General features: G+C 54.3%; 1 long non-coding RNA gene across 1 annotated transcript; it reads left to right on the top strand.

Moving 5' to 3' along the window:
- The first annotated feature begins 1,413 nt into the window (after nucleotides 1–1,413).
- Nucleotides 1,414–21,183, top strand: LOC135968445 (uncharacterized). The gene is made up of 3 exons (XR_010583250.2): nucleotides 1,414–1,530; nucleotides 16,721–16,953; nucleotides 20,000–21,183. It is a non-coding gene; the product is annotated as an uncharacterized lncRNA (long non-coding RNA).
- The last annotated feature ends 19 nt before the right edge of the window (nucleotides 21,184–21,202 follow it).

Below are 21,202 nucleotides of genomic sequence, written 5' to 3'. Positions count from 1 at the left end.
ATCGGGGACAGCCACCCAGGGACGCACAGCTGATCGCGGCTGCACACGCGCGCGAGCACACGTTCACTCACCTCATGGAGCCAGCCACCCAAATTGTACACCCAGCCACACACATTTACAGCGACACTTAACATAGCGCTTTACACAACAAAAGTATACCCCGCTGCTGGAACGACTGCGGATAGCCCCATAAAGCCTCAGGCAGTGACACTGGGTGTCTCACCCTGCAGAGCTACCCACACTCAGCACGGGTGGGAACCACCGCACACACAGCCCGCCCAGCGACACACATACACTGCCACACACCCAGCTCACAGTGGCCGTCCTGGAACAACTAAACACAGGCCACCGCACGCAGGCACCCAGCCTCACGCAGAAGCACGCTTATGCAAGGCCATGCCACAGCTTCCAACAGCCGTGGACAGAGCCCACGCCGTTAACTCACAGTCACCTTGGGGCGCACTATTGCGGCCTCCTGAGAACCACACCCTACCTAGCTCCAGAGTCACAGGGCCTGCGGGCACTCAGCCTCCCGCCCGAAGTCACACAACACAGACACAATCCAGACACACAGAAACAAAGTTCCTATAATACCCAGGTTGTGGGAGCCACCCGGCACCACCCTCAAATAACACCCGGTTACAATACTAGGTGCTGGGTTTGGGCTTCTCTGCCTCGGTGCTGTGAGCTGTAAATGGGACGCATCCCACCTTTGTCTGCGGGAGTCAGGGTGCAGGCAGTGGGTGCCCTTTTCCCCTTCTAGGACCCTTCATCCCCCCACCAAGGGTGTTCAGAGAGAGTGGGGGCGGATACTGAGGCAGGGACCCCCGCAGGGCACGGGTGTCCGCGTACCAATGGGTCGTGTGTGGACAGGCAGGGTACGGGAAGGCGGTGCAGTTGACTCTAGGTCTAGATGTTTCTGTGTTTGCCACGGCTATTCCTTTTTTTTTCTATGTGTGTGCTAACACGCGGCTCCTGTGTGAGTGCACGTGTGCATCCTTGTGCGTGGGGAGCTGGCAAACACCCAGTAAGTGATCGCTGTCTCGGCGACTGTCCCTGGCTGCGCGGTGGCAGTTATGGGTCCGAGTCGGGCCAAGCTGCCCAGTGAGGTTGTGTGCACAAATGTGTGCCGAATGTGCACGTGTGTGCCTCCGCGCGTGGGTAGGCCGCCAGCTCCCTGGGACCTGTGTGTGGCTGTGCGCTCATGTTTCGTGTGTGTGTTTGTGTGTGAATGTGTGGACGTCTCTCGCTGCCAGCTGACCCCCAGATGCCTCCCCGATAGAGGCCGGCCCCCCAGTACGTGAGAACCCTTCCGCCCCCACCCCAAGCCTTCTGGCCGGCGGGAAGTCGGGAGCCGCTGGGGCTCCAGACCCGCGGAGAGGAAGGGAAGGGCAGGGCCGGCCCCAGCCCCGCCTCCTCCCCGAGGGGCCTCGGCGCGGGAGGGGGGACGCCAGCCCTTCTCACTTCCTGTCCAGCCGGCCGCCCCCTCCCCCAGCTTCCTCTCCAGCGGGCCTCCGGGCCCCGGCTGCGGTAAGGAGGGGCTCGCACAATTCCGCAGGGCCTCGGGCTGGCGACGGCCCGGAGCCTGGGGGGCCACGGGAAGCATGGGCTTCGGCGTCCAGGTCACTCTCATCCTAAAGACCGCCCCCACCACTGCCCACCCAGCGCCTACCCCTAATGAAGCACAGAGAGGGTGTGGCTCACCCAAAGTCACACAGAGCCTTGGTGTCAATCGGGGCTCCCAGGCCCGGCAGATGCCCCTCCTGGCACCCCGAATTTAACCTCCCAAAGCTCCGTGGCTCACCAGGGTCCCGTGTGCCCCGGTGGGGTCCCTCGCCCCGTGAGCCACGGTTCCTTGGGCCAATGTGAGTCTTCACCCCATTAAACATTCATTGAGCGCCTTCTGTGTGCTGGGCTCCGGAGACCCAGCCGGTACACGTTGCTGCCTTTTAGAGCCCAGAATCTGATGGGGGAGGTGGACAGTCAAAAGCTGGCGAGTCAGTTGGGGCAATTTCAGGGAGTGCCACGTGCGTAAGAGGGAGGGGACCCCTGGTGACAGGACGGGCGACGGCAGGGTCGGCCGGGCTCCCGGGGGAGGGCGGAGGCGGAGGGAGGGAGGGAAGGAGGGAGGGAGGCGGAGGCGCCGGCGGCCCAGAGAGTTGCGATGGGGGAGGCGCGGAGGGCGGGAGCGAGGAGCGCGGTTCTCATGGCAACTGGGAAGGATCTCCAAACACAGCCTGGGCGCCGGCGGGAAAGTGCGAGGGTAGCGGGCCCTGGGTCCCACGCGGCGTCGGGGAGGCTGAGCCGCGCTCACTCCCAACCAGGGCGCACGCCTTGCGGGGCAGAACCGGCAGAAAGGGCCCCCTCACCCACGCAAAGGCCGGGCAGGGCGGGGAGGAAAAATTAATAACGGGGAGGGGGGGTGGATTTGAAAGACCTGGAAGTGGAATATTCAGACTGTAGTCACAGCAAGTGCTTAGGCCCTGAGGTGGGCACATGGCGAAGGCGCTGGAGGTAGAAGGCAGGGCCAGGAGGCAGCAGTGGCGGGAGCAGTGGGAAGAAGAGGGGGATGATAGCAGGGAACGCAGAGAGCTAGACCACGCCCAGCGGGGAGGGGGTGAGATTTTTTTCTAAGAGCAATAGGGAGCCATGGAAGGGTGTGGAACGGCGAGAAGAGGATGGGATTTTAAGAAGCTCCATGGGAGGTCGCACATGGTGGCAGCGTGTGATCGTGTCACTGTACTTAAGCCTGGGCGACAGAGGAAGACCCTTACTAAAAATTAAAAACATCTAAGAAGCTCCGTGGGGTTGCCAGTGAGATCAGGGTGGCACAGGGTGGGCAGGGAGGTTGCCCCAGTAAGGGGCTCAGGTAGACGGGGGGCCAGGGCAGGTCCTTGGCTGGGTCTGTGCTTCTTGGGGTGGACAGTGGTGAGTCAGCCACCACAGATGTCCCCTAAATACGGATCAGGGCCTGTGCCTGGAGGAGCCCCTAAGGAGAATCTGCTTTTAGGACAGGGGGGTTGCCGGAAGAAGGGGCCGACTTTGCCCTCACCCTGGATCCACCCTGCACAGTCCCACCCACAAGCCTTTGCGCTAGCGGTTCCTGCCGCCTGGAACGCTGTTTCTCTGGCTTCTGGCCTGGCCTACTGAGGCTCCTCCTTTGGCCAAGGGTTCCTCCTTGGTCCTCCTGGTGGAGAAGGCCAACTCCTCCTCTTCCTCCTCCTCTTCCTCTGCCTCCTCCTCCTCCAAGCCTTCCCTGGGCACTGCCCCCACAAGACTGTTTCCGCACAGTCCCTAGTTGGACTTGGCAGTATTCAGATGAAATAACGCATCCCGTCCTCAGTTGGCCGCCTCCGCCTTCCTCTGGGTCCTGTCTCCTTGAGGACACAGCAGTGGGGGGCCCACGAGCACTCCCGATTCCCGCAGAGGAGGCCGGGTTGGGTTTTCCTGCTGGTGGTTTTTCCTCTCCATAGGTGGCGGAAGCGGCCTCCCTCCCTCCTCCTCATTAAAGTGGGGGGCCCTGGGAGGGGCCAGGACCGGGGCTGGCGGCCCCTGCAACCCCTCCCCAGCCGTGCGTGGGAGGCGGCCACAGCTGGGAGCCGGGTCTGTGCTAGGGAGACCGTTTCCTCTCAGAAGCTGTAATTATGGGTAATTTTCTAAATGCAACACAAAAATTAAAACCCAAACAACACCAGGGTGGGAGCAGCCACAGCAGCTGGTGAACACGAGGGTAGGCCGGGGGTGGTGGGGGGTGGGAGGAGCTGGGCCTTCTTTTTTTTTTTTTTTCTGAGACGGAGTCTCGCCCTGTCGCCCAGGCTGGAGTGCTGTGGCGCGATCTCCGCTCACTGCAAGCTCCGCCTCCCGGGTTCACGCCATTTTCCTGCCTCAGCCTCCCAAGTAGCTGGGACCACAGGCGCCCGCCACCTCGCCCGACTAATTTTTTGTATTTTTAGTAGAGACGGGGTTTCACCCTATTAGCTAGGATCGTCCCAATCTCCTGATCTCGTGATCCACCCGCCTCGGCCTCCCAAAGAGCTGGGATTACAGTCGTGAGCCACCGCGCCGGCCAGGAGCTGGGCTTTCAATCCAGGAAGGCTAGGGGGTGGCCAGCACGGGCAGCGGGGTATTCAGCCAGCCTCCCTCTTTGGACAGCCAGCTAGGGTTTCTGAAATGGGGATTACACCCCAAGACTAGTTGCCCGGAGGCAGAAATTCACAGATAGAGACTGTGGGCCTGGGTTTGAACCCAGCTGTGCCGTGGCTCAGTGTGTGGCCTTGACTGGGAGACAGCTGAACTTCAGTGACCCCTCCAAGCCATTAGGTCATGCCACCAATCCCACAGGGCTGCAACGGACTCCGGGTGACAGAAGGGATACAGGAGGGCCTGACCGAGGAGCCTCTGCCAAACCTACAACTTCCCACTCCCATGTCCCTCCTCCACAAAACTTAACCAAAGCCGGTACACTGCTGTGCTTCTAGCACCTTCTGTGGCTCCCACTGGCCACATATCAAAGCCCCACCCATCTGCCCTGCACTTGAACTCCAGAGTCAAACTAACTCTTGGGAACTGGTGCGTCCAGCTTCAATCATCTGGTAACGTCCTCCTGCCAGACCAAAGAAGGAGGCAGCATCTCTAAGTTTTCTTTTTAGAGATGGGGGTCTCACTCTGTCACCCAGGCTGGAGTGCACTGGCACAATCACAGCTCACTGCAGCCTCAGCCTCCGGGCTTAAGTGATCCTCCCACCTCAGCCTTCCGAGTAGCTGGGACCAAACGCATGTGCCACCACGCCCAGCCATCATTTCTTCTCCCCGTGTTACAGATGGGGAAACTGAGGCTTGTAAAGGAAACAAGGATGTCACGTGAGCGACCTATAGGTGATACCCCACCCATCGGAGTGCCTCCAGTACCCTGTCTGGTCTGGGAGACTCAGGGTGTCTCTTGGAAATCCCAGGTCTGGGAGGAGGGTCTGTAGCAGCTGCTGGTAGCTCCAGGTGGACGCTGGCTGCAGGCCACCCTGGGCCTAACCACATGGCTGCACTCCCCACCGCCAGCTTCTGCTTCTCCTCACCTGCAGCTTTCTCTGGCCAAGGGAATGCCCTTTCTTTCTTTTTTTTTTTTTTTTCTTTTCTTTTTTTTTTTTTTTTTTTTGAGACGGAGTCTCGCTGTGTCTCCCAGGCTGGAGTGCAGTGGCGTGATCTCGGCTCACTGCAAGCTCCGCCTCCCGGGTTCACGCCATTCTCCCGCCTCAGCCTCCCAAGTAGCTGGGACTACAGGCGCCCGCCACCACGCCCGGCTAGTTTTTTGTATTTTTAGTAGAGACGGGGTTTCACCATGTTAGCCAGGATAGTCTCGATCTCCTGACCTCGTGATCCACCCGCCTCGGCCTCCCAAAGTGCTGGGATTACAGGCTTGAGCCACCGCGCCCGGCCTTTTTTTTTTTTTTGAGACGGAGTCTCACACTGTCCCTCAGGCTGAAATGCAGTGGCAAAATCTCTGCTCACTGCAAGTTCCGCCTCCCAGGTTCAAGCGATTCTCCTGCCTCAGCTTCCTGAATAGCTGGGATTACAGGCCCCTGCCACCACGCCTGGCTAATTTTTGTCTTTTTGGTAGAGATAAGGTTTCACCATGCTGGCCAGGCTGGTCTTGAACTCCTGACTTAAGGTGATCCGCCCACCTTGGCCTCCTAAAGTTCTGGGATTACAGGTGTGAGCCACCGCGCCTGCCCTGGGAATGCCCTTTCTAAGTGCATGCCAGTCTCCCTAAGGTCTCCAACAGGACTGAGCTTCGTTTCCCACGACCTCCCCTGCTCCTGGGCGCCCCCTGCAGGGCCCTTCCCCAGCTCCCATGGCCAGATACCCATGTACCCCACATTCTCAGTGTGCCATCCTGGGTCTGTTTTCTGGGAAATCAAACTGAGGTTGGGGGTGGATAAACACCCCACAAGGCCGGGTGTGGTGGGTCACGCCTGTAATCCCAGCACTTTGGGAGGCCAAGGCGGGTGGATCACCTGAGGTCAGGAGTTTGAGACCGTCCTGGCCAACATGGTGAAACCCCATCTCTACTAAAATCACAAAAAATTAGCCAGGTGTGGTGGTGCATGCCTGTAATCCCAGGTACTCAGGAGGCTGAGACAGGAGAATCACTTGAACTCGGGAGGCGGAGGTTGCAGTGAGCTGAGATTGTGCCACTGCACTCCTGGCCGAGGAGCCTCTGCTGACCCTACAACCTCCCACCCTCAGGTCTGTCCTCCCTCCCCCACTTCCACAACAAGATCAAAAAGACCAAAACTCTGTCAGAAAAAAAAAAAAAACCAAACCCAAAACACCCCACGCTCCTCGCCCCTGAGTGGGACCCCTCTGAGATGAGCATCTACACTGTCCCCCAGCTGTCTCAGGTGGGTCTGAGCGCCACTCATCCACATGTGTCATGTCTGTTGGCAGTTGGTGTCCCCTGTAGAGCTCCTTCCCTTCCTGTCTCACGTCCCATTCCCTACCAGGAGCTTCCTGGGGTCACCTCCCAGGTACCCCCTCATCCGGCCTGATCCCACCTGGCCTTGAATCCTCAACTCAGAGCCAGTTACTGAAAGCCCCACTATGCACCCAGCGCTCTGCTTCAGTGCTTTCGCTGAACCTCAACCAGTTGCCTTCACAGCCTCCACCTCCCGGGCTTAAGCAATCCTCCCACCTTGGCCTCCCAAGTAGCTAGGACCACAGGCATGCGCCACCACTCCTGGCTGTCATTTCTTCTCTCCATGTTACAGATGGGGAAACTGAGGCTCATCACGGCATCAAGGGTGTCCTGTGAGAGACCCATAGGTGGCACCTCACCTATGTCTGAGAAAGGTTCAGAGCAGCAAAGCAACTTGCCTGGGGACACACAGCAGGGAGTGGAGGCACCAGGTCTGACTTCGAGGTACCCTGGTAATGCCCATCCCTCACCTTATCTCTCTAGAGCGCCAGCCTCTGCCTCCTCCTCCTTTTTTTTTTTTTTTTTTTTTTAAGGCAGAATCTCATTCTCTTGCCCAGGCTGGAATGCAGTGGTGTGATCTCGACTCACTGCAAACCTCCGCTTTCCGGATTCAAGCAGTTCTCTGACTCAGCCTCCCGAGTAGCTGGGCTTACAGGCGCCTGCCACCATGCCTGGCTAATTTTTGTATTTTTAGTAGAGACAGGGTTTCACCATCTTGGCCAGGCTTGTCTTGACCTCCTGATCTAATGATCCACCCACCTCGGCCTCCCAAAGTGCTGGGATTACAGGCCTGAGCCACCTCGCCCAGCCCTCCTCCTCGTTTTTTAGAGACGGGGTCTCACTCTGTCACCCAGGCTGGAGTGCAGTGGTACAATCACAGCTCACTGCAGCCTCAAACTCCTGAGCTCAAGCGATCCTCGCAGCTCATCCTCCCGAGTAGCTGGGACAACAGACACGCACCACCAAGCCCAGCTAATTTTATTTTTTGTGTGTGTGGGGGGGTCTGACAGTCTGACTTTGTTTCCCAGGCTGGTCTTGAACTCCTGGCTTCAAGCGATCCTCTCGCCTCTGCCTCTCAAGTAGTTGGGACTGCAGATGCATGCCACTGTGCCCAGATTCAGTCTCTCTTCTTATTGGTGGAAGAAAGATTTCCTGTGATACCCTAAGGTCCATCCCTCTCGGGTCTTTTCTTCCCTTTGGCTTAACAACACCACAGAGTCCACACTTGCTAAGTACCTGACATTGAGCATGTTTTGACATGATTATGTTAAAGGCATCCAGGTCATCCCACCCCAGGGCCTTTGCACGGAGTTTTCTCCTGGCCGGGATACCCTTTCTACAACTGTACATCATGGCCAGCTTCTCTTCATCCTTCAGGCTTCAGCTCCAGTGACACACCCTCAGAGAGGCCCTCAAACCTCCGTTTGGATTATATTACCTTGTTGGATCTTCCTGGATACTTTTTTTTTTCTTTGAGATGACGTCTCACTCTGTTGCCCCGGCTGGAGTGCAGTGGCGCAATCTCAACTCACTGCAACCTCCCCCTCCCGGGTTCAAGCGATTCTCCTGCCTCAGCCTTCGAGTAGCTGGGATTACATGTGTGTGCCACCACGCCCGGCTAATTTTTGTATTTTGTTTTAGTAGAGACAAGGTTTCACCATGTTGGCCAGGCTGGTCTCAAACTCCTGACCTCAGGTGATCCACCTGCCTTGGCATCCCAAAGTGCTGTGATTACAGGTGTGAGCCACTGCGCCCAGCCGAAATTTGTATGTTTTGTTCAGGGCTGTGCCCCTAGTGCTTATAACACTTTCTGGCATACAGTAGGTGCTCAGCAAATATTTGTTGCTGAGCAAATGGACTAAAGATTATCAATGTCCCTTCTGTGTGGCCTAGGGAGTTGCCTGCCTTTGCCAAGGGAGCCAGCGCCTGCGGTTCCGAGTATAACCACTTGAGGGCAGCAGAGACTCAATATAGCAACTCCTGAGAGTCCCAGCAGGTCCTGCCCCAGCACCCCCTTGAAGCCTCCCTGAGCTAAGGACCCCAAGTGTCCGCGGTGGAATCTAGTCTGCCTCTCTTGACCTTGCCCTTGCTCCCAGGTCGGCTTACAGATGTATATCTACATATTTCTGTACTGAATTATTTCATGGCAAGGAGGAGACAAATGCAGAGAACATCACCCAGTCACATCACACCCCCAAAAGTCCTGTCCCCATTTTGAACTCCCCCCGGCACATTTTTTCTTCTTGTTTGTCCATGTTTTTTTCTAGAGAGGCCTTCTTTCACTAGCCTGTTTAAAACTGAACCAGGCTGGGCGCGCTGACTCACGCCTGTAATCCCAGCACTTTGGGAGGCCGAGGTGGGCGGATCACTTGAGGTCAGGAATTCAACACCAGCCTGGCCAACATGGTGAAACCCCGTCTCTACTAAAAATACAAAAATTAGCCAGGTGTGGTGTCATGCACCTGTATTTCCAGCTACTCAGGCGGCTGAGGCAGGAGAATCGCTTGAACCTGAGAGACAGAGATTTCAGTGAGCAGAGATTGAGCCACTGCACTCCAGCCTGGATGACAGAGCGAGACTCAGACTCAAACAAAAAACAAAAACAAAAAAAACTGAACCAGGCCAGGCACGGTGGCTCATGCCTGTAATCTCAGCAATTGGGAGGCCAAAGAGGGAGGATCACGTGAGGGCAGCAATTTGAGGCCAGCATGAGCAACATAGTGAGACCTCTTGTCTCTACAAAAAAATAAAAAATTAGCTGGGTGTGGTGGAGCCATGATTGTGCCACTCACCCCAGCCCAGGCGACAGAGCAAGACTCCATCTCAAAATAAGAAAAAACTTTGAAATCACCCCACCCTAGTCTCCCAGTCCCCTTGACTCTAATTTTTGGCCATGGCACTGTTTTTTAAATGAAATCAAGTTTATTAAGAAAGTAAAATAATAATGGCTATAGCTGGTTGCCATGGCTCACGCCTGTAATCCCAGCACTTGGGGAGGCCGAGGCAGGCAGATTGCCTGAGCTGAGAAGTTCGAGACCAGACGGGCAACATGGTGAAACCCTATCTGTACTAAAATTACAAAAAATTAGCCAGTCGAGGTGGCACACATGTAATCCCAGCTACTCAGAAGGCTGAGATGAGAGAATCGCTTGAACCCGGAAGGCGGATGTTGCAGTGAGCCGAGATGGCACCATTGCACTGCACTCCAGCCTGGGTGACACAGCGAGACTCCGTCTCAAAAAAAAAAAAAAAAAAAAAAAAGAATGACCACTCCATAGGCAGAGCAGCATCACAGCACTATTACTGCCTAATCTCCTTTATAATGTGCTGACTTAGGCCAGGCATGTTGGCTCACACCTGTAATTCCAGCACTTTGGGAGGGCAAAACAGGAGGATCGTTTGAGGCCAGGAGTTTCAGACCAGCCTGTGTAACATAGCAAGACCCTCATCTCTACAAAAAAAATCAAACAATTAGCCCAGTGTGGTGGCCCACACCTGTGGTCCCCGCTACATTGGAGGCTGCGCCAGGAGGATCACTTGAGCCCAGGAGGTGGAGGTTGCAGTGAGCTGAGATCGCGCCACTGCACTCCAGCCTGAGTGACTGAGTGCAGTGAAAGAAAGAAAAAACAAAACAAAAATAACTGTCTTAATTTGGTGGCTTGGGCCAGGCACGGTGGCTCACGACTCTAATCCCAGCACTTTGGGAGGCCAAGGCGGGCAGATCACCTGAGATCAGGTTGGAGACCAGCCTGGCCAACATGGTGAAACCCCGTCTCTATTAAAAATGCATAAATTATCTGGGCGTGGTGGCACATGCCTGTAATCCCAGCTACTCAGGAGACTGAGGCAGGAGAATTGCTTGAACCTGGGGGTTGCAGTGAGCCGTAATGGTGCCACTGCACACCAGCCTGGGAGATAGAGCGGGACGCCGTCTTACAAAAAAAAAAAAAAATTGGTGGCTTGGTGAAGGAGACTCTAAGACTCAATTCAGGGGCATAGTTATCTGAGAGGTGATCCCAGAAGCCCTCCGGGGGTAAAGAGGCAGGAAGGGAAGGGGAGCCCTGCAGGGGGCGCCAGCGAGCAGATTCAACGTAAGCAACCAGGAATGGGTCCTTTCTCAGCGAGACAGCACAGAAGAGGTGCTTCTGTTGTCCTACCTGAGGGTGGAGGGAGCGGAGGTATTTACAGCCAACTCTCCTTCCGTCTGTGGTTGAGGACTGCTCTCAAGAGAGCCATGTGGCCCAGTGACATGGCCTTCGTGGTCAGAGCAACTGTCAGCCAAGAAATGCAAGCCTTGCAGGTGGGACATGCTTGGCCAATCATGGCTGCCTTCATGCCACGTTTTATTTCCCCACAACTCTCCCAAAGGTATTCAGTGGCTTTTAAAATTTTACTAGAACCAGCAGGGCGGGCACGGTGGCTCATGCCTGTAGTCCTAGCACTCTGGCAGGCCAAGGCTGGAGGGTTGCTTGAGCCCAGGAGTTTGAGACCAGTCTGGGCAACGTGGTGAAACTCTGTCTCTACCACAAAAAGAGAAAAATTAGCCAGGTGTGGTGGCGTGCACCTGTAATCCCAGCTACTTGGAAGGCTGAGGTAGGAGGATCACTTGAGCCAAGGAGGTGCAGGCTGCAGTGAGCCGTGATTGTGTCACTGCACCCTATGCTGGGTGACTGAGCCAGACTCTGTCTAAAAACCAAACCAAACAAAACAAAAATTACTATAACCAATAAGGCCATGTGACCTTAAATAAGGTCTTCTCATGTTATTAAAAAGTCATGCTTTGGGCTGGGAGCTGTGTCTTACGCCTGTAATCCCAGTACTTTGGGAGGCCAAGGTGGGAGGATCACCTGAGGTCAGGAGTTCGAGACCAGCCTGGCCAACATGGTGAAACCCCGTATCTACTAAAAATACAAAAATCAGCCGGGCGTGGTGGCGTGCGTCTGCAATCCCAGCTACTTGGGAAGTTGAATCACGAGAATCGCTTGAACCCGGGAGACAGAGGTTGCAGTGAGTCAAGTTCATGCCACTACACTCCAGCCTAGGTGATAGAGCAAGACTCCGTCTCAAAAAAAAAATAAAAATAAAAATAAAAATAAAAATACAGAGGAGGCAGCTAAGGCACAGAGAGGTTGAGGCACAAGTCCTGGGTCACACAGCTTTGAAGCATCTGAACCGGCCTCAATCATCATTTGATTAATGAATGCATACAGGTCCATGATGTCCGTGTCAGTCCACATTCCAGCTGTGCCCTTAAGTCCTCCCTGACCCAATCTTGTGGTCATTACACCTACTTCTGGTCCTGACTGCTGGCTCTAGAGACCCTCAGATCCCTCCAGACTCTCAAGCCTTGTTGAGGGCCTCTGGTGCTTGGCTCAGCCCTCCCCATTCTTCTGGGGGAGATTGGATTCCACCAGCAGGGGACCTGCAGGTGGAGTTTGTATATACATATATATGTTTAGACACAGGGTCTCTCTCTGTGGCCCAGGCTGGAGTGCAGTGGCATGATCATGGCTCACTACAGCCTTGCTTCCTGGTCCCAATGGATCCTCCCACCTCAGCCTTCCTATAGGGAAAAGAAAGAGAGATCAGACTGTTACTGTGTCTATGTAGAAAGGGAAAACATAAGAAACTCCATTTTGACCTGTACCCTGAACAAATGTTTTGCCTTGAGATGCTGTTCATCTGTAACTTTGCCCCAACCTTGAGCTCACAAAAACATGTGTTGTATGGAATCAAGGTTTAAGGGATCTAGGGCTATGCATGATGTGCCTTGTTAACAAAATGTTTACAGGCAGTATGCTTGGGAAAAGTCATCTCCATTCTCAGTCTCGATAAACCAGGGCCACAATGCACTGCGGAGGGCCACAGGGACCTCTGCCCTGGCAAGCCGGGTATCGTCCAAGGTTTCTCCCCATATGATGGTCTGAGATATGGCCTCAGCTGGCGGGGCGCGGTGGCTCAAGCCTGTAATCCCAGCACTTTGGGAGGCCGAGACGGGCGGATCACGAGGTCGGGAGATCGAGACCATCCTGGCTAACATGATGAAACCCCGTCTCTACTAAAAAATACAAAAAACTAGCCGGGTGAGGTGGCGGGCGCCTGTAGTCCCAGCTACTCGGGAGGCTGAGGCAGGAGAATGGCATGAACCCGGGAGGCGGAGCTTGCAGTGAGCTGAGATCCGGCCACTGCACTCCAGCCTGGGCGACTGAGCAACACTCCGTCTTTAAAAAAAAAAAAAAAAGAAAAAGAAATATGGCCTCCTGGGATGGGAAAGACCTGACCGTCCCCCAGCCCAACACCTGTGAAGGGGCTGTACTGAAGAGGATTAGTAAAAGAGGAAGGCCTCTTGCAGTTGAGATAAGAGGAAGGCCACTGTCTCCTGCCTGCCCCTGGGAACTGAATGTCTCAGTATAAAACCCAATTGTAGGCCGGGCGCGGTGGCTCACGCCTGTAATCCCAGCACTTTGGGAGGCCGAGGCGGGCGGATCACAAGGTCAGGAGATCGAGACCACGGTGAAACCCCGTCTCTACTAAAAATACAAAAAATTAGCCGGGCGCGGTTGTGGGCGCCTGTAGTCCCAGCTACTCGGGAGGCTGAGGCAGGAGAATGGCGTGAACCCGGGAGGCGGAGCTTGCAGTGAGCCGAGATTGCGCCACTGCACTCCAGCCTGGGCTGGGCGACAGAGCGAGACTCCGTCTCAAAAAAAAAAAAAAAAAAAACAAATAAAACCCAATTGTACATTTGTTCAATTCTGAGATAGGAGAAAAAGCGCCCTGTGGCCGGAGGCGAGACATGTTGGCAGCAATGCTGCTCTGTTACTCTTTACTCCACTGAGATGTTTGGGTGGAGAGAAGCATAAATCTGGCCTATGTGTACATCCAGGCATAGTACCTTCCCTTGAACTTATTTGTGACACAGATTCCTTTGCTCACATGTTTTCTTGCTGACCTTGTCCCCACTATCACCCTACTCTCCTGCCGCATTCCTCTTGCTGAGGTAGTGAAAAGAGTAATTCATAAATACTGAGGGAACTCAGAGACCAGTGCCGGCGCAGGTCCTCCATGCTGAGCGCTGGTCCCTGGGCCCACTGTTCTTTCCCTGTCCTTTGTCTCTCTGTCTTATTTCTTTTCTCAGTCTCTCCATCCACCTGACGAGAAATACCCACAGGCGTGGAGGGGCTGGCCCCCTTCACTCCGGAGTAGCTGGGACTACAGGCACACACCACCATGCCTGGCTAATTAAAAAAAGAATTTTAAGGCAGTGCACGGTGGCTCATGCCCGTAATCCCAACACTTTGGGAGGCCAAGGTGGGCAGATCATTTGAGGCCAGGAGTTTGAGACCAGCCTGGCTAACATTGCAAAACCCCATCTCTACAAATAATAATAATGATAATAATAATAATAGCTGGGCATGGTGGCGCACACCTATAATCTCAGCTTCTCGGGAGGCTGAGGCACGAGAGTCACTCGAACCCGAGAAGGGAATGTTGCAGTGAGCCAAGATTGCACCACTGTACTCCAGCCTGGGCGACAGAGCCAGACCCTGTCTCTAAATAAATAAATCAACAAATAAATAAAGTTTTTGGCCTGGTACAGTCGCTCATGCCTGTAATCCCAACACTTTGGTAGGCCAAGGCAAGGAGGATCATTTGAGCCCAGGAGTTTGAAACCTGCCTGGGCAACATGGCAAAACCCCATCTCTCTTTTTCTTCTTTTTAAGACTGAGTCTCGCTCTGTTGCCCAGGCTAGAGTGCAGTGGCACAATCTTGGCTCACTGCAAGCTCAGCCTCCCGCGTTCATGCCATTCTTCTGCCTCAGCCTCTGGAGTAGCTGGGACTACAGGTGCCCGCCACCACGTCTGGCTAATTTTTTGTATTTTTAGTAGAGATGGGGTTTCACCGTGTTTGTTAGCCAGGATGGTCTCCATCTCCTGACCTCGTGATCCGCCCACCTCGGCCTCCTAAAATGCTGGGATTACAGGCATAAGCCACCACGCCTGGCCTACCCCATCTCTTAAAATAATACAAATAATTAGCCGGGCATGGTGACGCGTGCCTGCAGACCCAACTACTCTGGAGGCTGAGGTGGGAGGATCACCCGAGTCCTGGAGGCCGAGGATGCAGTGAGCAGTGAGTTTGGCATCGCACTCCAGCCTGGGTGTGGGACAGCGACCTTGTCTCAAAAAGAATTGTGTTTTGTTTTGTAGAGACAGGATCTCACTGTGTCGCCCAGGCTGGTTTCAAACTCCCAGGCTCAAGCGATCCTCCCAACTTGGCCTCCCAAAGTGCTGGGATTACAGGCATGAGCCACCGTGCCTGGCCTGGGGGAGGGTTTTTAAACCCTCCTGCTCTGCCCCCATGGCTGTCACAGAGAGGATGGAGGTGGCAGAAAACCGGGAAGGAGGAGGCTGGGGTGGGAGGTTTGGGGTCTGTGCAGGTGATTGGGGAAATGGGAGGGCAGCCCTTGATCCTACTCCAGCCTGATCTGACCCCACAGGGCCAGGCATCCATGGCTGCCCCACTCCCTAGACAGGGGGATCTTGGGGCAGCACCCAGGCTGAGGCCTGGAGGGGCTCTGGCATCACGCAGCTCAGGGTGGGCTCTGAGGACCTGAGGGTGTCGGGTGAATGTGGTGATGGAGTTGAATTGAGGCAGGGCCGCTCCAGGGAGCTTCTTGCCTGGCTCTCCATGTTTGTTTCTTGGAGCGGGGCCTCTGGGCTTTCCAGGGCATCTCTAGGGTCTGTGAGGATCTCTGTATGGTCTCGATGTCTCTGAATATTTATCTTTTTTTTTTTTTTTTGAGATGGAGTCTTGCTCTATCACCCAGGCTGGCGTGCAGTGGCACAATCTCAGCTCACTGCAACTTCTGCCTCCTGAGTTCAAGTGATTCTACTGCTTCAGCCTCCCGAGTAGCTGGAATTACAGGTGTGCGCCACCACGCCTGGCTAATTTTTGTATTTTTAGTAGAGACAGCATTTCCCCATGTTGGCCAGGCTGGTTGCAAACTCCTGACTTTAGGTGATCCACCCGCCTCAGCCTCCTAAAGTGCTAGGATTACAGGCATGAGCCACCGAGCCCAGCCCAGATGTCTCTGAATGTCTCTGAAAATCTCTGGGGATCTCTGAGGGTCTTTGGGAGTCTCTGAAGGTCTCTAAATGTCTATGAGGGTCTTGGGGGTCTCTGAGGTTTCTGGGCATCCCTGGGCCTTTCTGAGTGTCCCTAGGTGTCTCTGCATGCCGATGGTGGTCCCCAAGTGTGTCTGAGGGTCTCTTGGCATCTCTGAATATCCCTGGGGGGCAGACTGGTGTCTGTCTGCCTGGGGCCGTCTCTGGCGGCTGCCTGCAGGTGTTTGTGCAGACTGGCTGGCCCTGCCTGGGACTAAGCCTGGGACGGCTTCAGGTACATTGGGGGGCAGCAGAGGGACCACAGGGAGGTGGCTTCTGAAAGTTCCAGGCTCCCTTCAGCCAGGGAGGGGGCCAGTGGAGTCTTGAGCTGTCCCCTTTCCCAGAAACCTGGGTGTAGCCAGCTGGGGCTATGTCAGGAAAGCCCAGACCCCAGGGGCCCCAGACCCTAAGACTCCCAGACCTCTGAATCCCCAGGCCCCAGGATCCCCAGATCCCCAGGACCCCCAGATCCCAGGACCCCCAGACCTCTGGATCCCTAGACCCTAGGACCCTCAGGCCCCAGGACCTCCAAACCCCAAGATTCCCAGACCTCTGGATCCCCAGGCCCCAGCACCCACAGACCCCAGAACCCTCACATCCTAAGACCCCCCCAGGCCCCGAGACAACCAAACTCCAGTGCCCCCAGACTGCAGGACCCCCAGACCCCAAGACTCCCAGACCTCTGGATCACCAGACTTCAGAACCACCAGACGCCGGACCCCCAGACCCCAAGCCTCTCAGACCTCTGGATCCCCAGACCCTTGGACCCCAGAATCCCCCCCAACAAACCCCCATATCCCAAGACCCCTAGATCCTAGGACTCCCAAACCTCTGGATTCCCAGACTTCAGGTCCCCCAGACTCCAGGACCCTTAGATTCCAGGACTCTCAGATCCCTGGATCCCTAGACCTCAGAGCCCCCAAATCTCAGGACCCCCTCATCCTCAAACTGTCAGACTTCAAGGACCCCAGCTTCCCTAGACCCACCTCCAAAACTCACTATCCCATACCCCAGACCTGCCTGTCCCCCACCACCTGCAGCCTCGGGTCTAGCACTTCCTCATTTCTTCATTTCCTTCTTTTCTAAGACGCCTCCCAACTGGACTCCCCCTGTGGCTTCCCTGGGCGTGGAGGACGTGCAGCTGCATGAGGCTCACTGCTGGCTGGGCTCCTCCATCCCTCTGCTCCTCATAAAAGAGGCCCCAAGAGTTCCCCTGCTCCCTCTGCTGCCTACTGAGGACACAGTGAGAAGATGGTCATCTGCAAACTAGGAAGTGAATCTGCTGGTGCCTTGATCTTGGACTTCCCAGCTTCCGGAACTGTGAGGAATAAATTTCTGTTGTTCATAAGCTACCCCAGTTTATGGCATATTTGTTATAGCAGCCTGAAGAAACACTTGGAGACATCTGCTCTCTACCCAGGGCTGCTCCCACCACAGGGCCTTTGCACATGCTATTCCCACTCCTGGATGCTGTTCCCCACATCCCCTCCTTCTCACTCCCTAAGGGATTCCTTGATCATCCCATTAAAAAGTTGCTTCTGCAGCCAGGCCCAGTGGCTCACACCTGTAATCCCAGCACTTTGGAAGGCCAAGGCGGGTGGATCACCTGAGGTCAGGAGTTTGTGACCAGCTTGGCCAACATGGTGAAACGCTATCTCTACTAAAAATACAAAAAGTTAGCTGGGCATGGTGCCATGCACCCGTAATCCCAGCTACTCGGGAGGCTGAGGCAGGAGAATCACTTGAACCCGGGAGGTGGAGGTTGCAGAGAGCCGAGATTGCGCCACTGCACTCCAGCCTGGGCAACAAGAGCAAAACTCCGTCTCAAATTAAAAAAAAAAAAAGTTTCCCCATCTAATTTCCGGCCCTTATTTTTCTTTGCAGCATTCCCACCACCTGTAGTTGATATATTTTCTTGATGGATTCTGCCTGTCGTCTGTTTCCCCAACTACAGAGAGAGTCCTGGGATGGTGGGGGGGCAGGATTTTTGTCTGTTTTATTCACTGCTGTGTCTGTAGCTCATAGTACCAGGTATACAACAGGAACTTCATAAAGGCTTGCAGAGGAAATGAATGAGTCTTTCCTTATAGGTTCATAGAGATCTATAATTTCATTTTCAAACTCTGTGGCACACCAGGATAGATGAACTGTTATTGATGTACCCAATCCTTTAAGAGTTATTTCCGGCCGGGCACGGTGGCTCAAGCCTGTAATCCCAGCACTTTGGGAGGCCAAGACGGGCGGATCACGAGGTCAGGAGATCGAGACCATCCTGGCGAACATGGAGAAACCCCGTCTCTACTAAAAAATACAAAAAACTAGCCAGGCGAGGTGGCGGGTGCCTGTAGTCCCAGCTACTCGGGAGGCTGAGGCAGGAGAATGGCGTGAATCCGGGAGGCAGAGCTTGCAGTGAGCTGAGGTACGGCCACTGCACTCCAGCTCAGGAGACAGAGCGAGATTCCGTCTCAAAAAAAAAAAAGTTATTTCCTTTTTTTTTCTCCTTTTTTTTGAGGCGGAGTATCACTCTGCACTCTGTCACCCCAGGCTGGAGTGCAGTGACACGATTTCGGCTCACTGCAACCTCTGCCTCCCAGACTCAAGTGATCCTCCTGTTTTAGCTTCCTGAGTAGCTGGAACTACAAGGACATGCCACCACTCCCAGCTAATCTTTTTTTTGTGTGTGTATATATGTGTGTGTGTGTATATATATATGTGTGTGTATATATATATATATATATTTTTTTTTTTTTTTTTTGTAGAGATGGGGTTTCACCATGTTGCCCAGGCTAGCCTTGAACTCTTAGACTCAAACGATCCTCCTACCCTGGCCTCCCAAAGTGCTGGGATTACAGGCATGACTCACTGTGCCTGGCCCATTTTTTTTTTTTTTTTCATGTAACAAACAATGCTGCAATGAATCACTTTGAGCTTGGAGCATCTTTTTGCCTTCTCTCTCTTTTTTTTTTTTTTTTTTTGACGAAGTCTCGCTCTGTCACCAGGCTGGAGTGCTGTGGCACGATCTCGGCTCACTGCAACCTCCAACTCCCTGGTTCAAGTGATTCTCCTGCCTCAGCCTCCCGAGGAGCTGAGATTAAGGTACACGCCACCATGCCCAGCTCATTTTTTGTATTTTTGGTAGAGACGGGGTTTCACAATGTTGGCCAGGATGGTCTCAATCTCCTGACCTTGTGATCTGCCCGCCTCAGCTTCCCAAAGTGCTGGGATTACAGGCATGAGCCACCTCACCCAGCCCAGCCATTTATTTTAAATTATTTTTTAGAGATGGGGTCTTGCTCTGCTGCATAGACTGGAGTGGAGTGGCACAATCACGGCTCACTGCAGTCACAACTTTCTGGGTTCAAGGGATCCTCCCACCTTAGCCTCTGAAGTAGCTGGAAATACAGGCTGAAGCCACCATGCCCAGCTAATTTTTAATTATTAATATTATCATTATTATTGAGATGGAGTCTCGCTCTAATGCCCAAGCTGGAGTGCTATGGCATGATCTCGGCTCATTGCAACCTCTGCCTCCTGGGTTCAAGCGATTCTCCTGCCTTAGCCTCCCGAGTAGCTGGGATTACAAGCACGTGCCACCAACCTTGCCCAGCTAATTTTTTTTTTTTTTTTTTTTTTTTTTTTTTTTTGAGACGGAGTCTCGCTCTGTCGCCCAGCCCAGGCTGGAGTGCAGTGGCGCGATCTCGGCTCACTGCAAGCTCCGCCTCCCGGGTTCACGCCATTCTCCTGCCTCAGCCTCCCGAGTAGCTGGGACTACAGGCGCCCACAACCGCGCCCGGCTAATTTTTTGTATTTTTAGTAGAGACGGGGTTTCACCGTGGTCTCGATCTCCTGACCTTGTGATCCGCCCGCCTCGGCCTCCCAAAGTGCTGGGATTACAGGCGTGAGCCACCGCGCCCGGCCATGACGAATTGCCCAGCTAATTTTTGTATTTTTAGTGGAGATGGGGTTTCACCATGTCAACCAGGCTGGTCTCGAACTCCTGACCTCGTGATCTGCCCACCTTGGCCTCCCAAAGTGCTGGGATTACAGGCCTGAGCCACCACGCCTGGGCTGAGCCACGTTTTTTTTTATTCGTTAGTCAGTTCACACTGCAAACATGCAAATATTCAGGCAGGGATTCCCAGAAGTGAACTTGCTGTGTCAGCAGACACATGAGTTTATCATTCCGGTGGCCTGTGCCAGGGTGCCCTCCACCAATGCTACACCATGGACGTACCCCACAGCCTGGATGGCACAGCATGTCATTGCACTGTTGGATTTTTGCCAATTTGATTGGTGAAGACAAACAGTTTGTAATTTGCGGTTTTCTTATTAAGTGTGAACTTTTTTTTTTTTTTTTTTGAGACAGATCTCACTCTGTTGCCCAGGCTGGAATACAGTGGACTGATCTCGGCTCACCGCAGCCTCCGCCTCCTGGGTTCAAATGATTCTCCCGCCTCAGCCTCCTGAGTAGGTGGGTCTACAGGCACATACCACCACACCTGGCTAATTTTTGTATTTTTTAAAGTAGAGATGTTGTTTCACCACGATGGCCAGGCTGGTCTCGAACTCCTGGGCTCAAGCGATCTGTTCACTTCAGCCTCCCAAAGTGTTGGGATTACAGGCGTGAGCCACTGCACCTGGCAAGAATGAGCATCTCTGGACATGTTGAAGAGCAGTTTCCAGTGTTTTCTTCAATGTCTTGGTTCAAAGCCTTTGACCATTTCTCGGAGTTTGGCGATGGGAAGGACAGAGGCTGAGGAGAGGGGAAAACGTGGGGGAGTGGACTCCCACCCTCCCAGATCCCGGAGAAGCCTCTGTGCATTTGACAGCTGTGGACATGGTGGCACACACAGTTAAGGTGGCACAGTGAGTCAGGGGCTGGCATAGGTTGGAACCTGGTCCGCCTGACACCAGGTTCAGGTGAGAACTTCTCCCAGGCCACCCCTCCCCAGTATCACTTTTGTCACTACTAACCCTCCAGTCTGCCTCAGGCCCCCGTCTGCTTCTGGAACCTCAGCCTCCTCCCCATGTTGCCCACCCCAGACACCAGGCTCACTCCAGAGGGAATTCTTGAGCCAGTGCCCCTCTGCCCACACACCTGCCTTGGCTCCACATGGACCTCTTCCCCTGCCACCAATTCCTTCTATCCTCTCCACTCCTAACCATGCTAATCCAGCCAGCTACATTTTCTCAAGCTGCTGGGAGCCCTCCTCACTGTCCTCTCCAGCAGAGAGGTGCCATTGTGCAAGAACTCAGTGGGAGGGGCTTGGAGGAGCTTGGAGAGCCAATTATAGGTTTGAGGAATCTTGGTGAACTCCTACTCATGTGTTGAAGCCCCATCTGTAATGCCTCCTCCTCCAGGAAGCCTTCCAGGACCCTGTCTTTCCCTCTGGACCTTCCTTGACTGCATGGGACTATGAGTGTCTATATCCAACTCTGTCCTCCCTTAAGATAGCTCCTTGAGGACCTGGTCAGGGCTGAGGCCTCTTGGGGGCCCAGCGTGGGTAATGTTTGTTGAATGAATAAATGACTGCATGAGCTGGGAGCCAACTGAGCTGAGATCGAGAAG

Source organism: Macaca fascicularis, chromosome 19, assembly GCF_037993035.2.
Source record: "Macaca fascicularis isolate 582-1 chromosome 19, T2T-MFA8v1.1".
Classification (NCBI taxonomy): Eukaryota; Metazoa; Chordata; class Mammalia; order Primates; family Cercopithecidae; genus Macaca; species Macaca fascicularis.
Note: the sequence above shows the minus strand (reverse complement) of the source record. Positions and strands in the feature narration are given on the sequence as shown.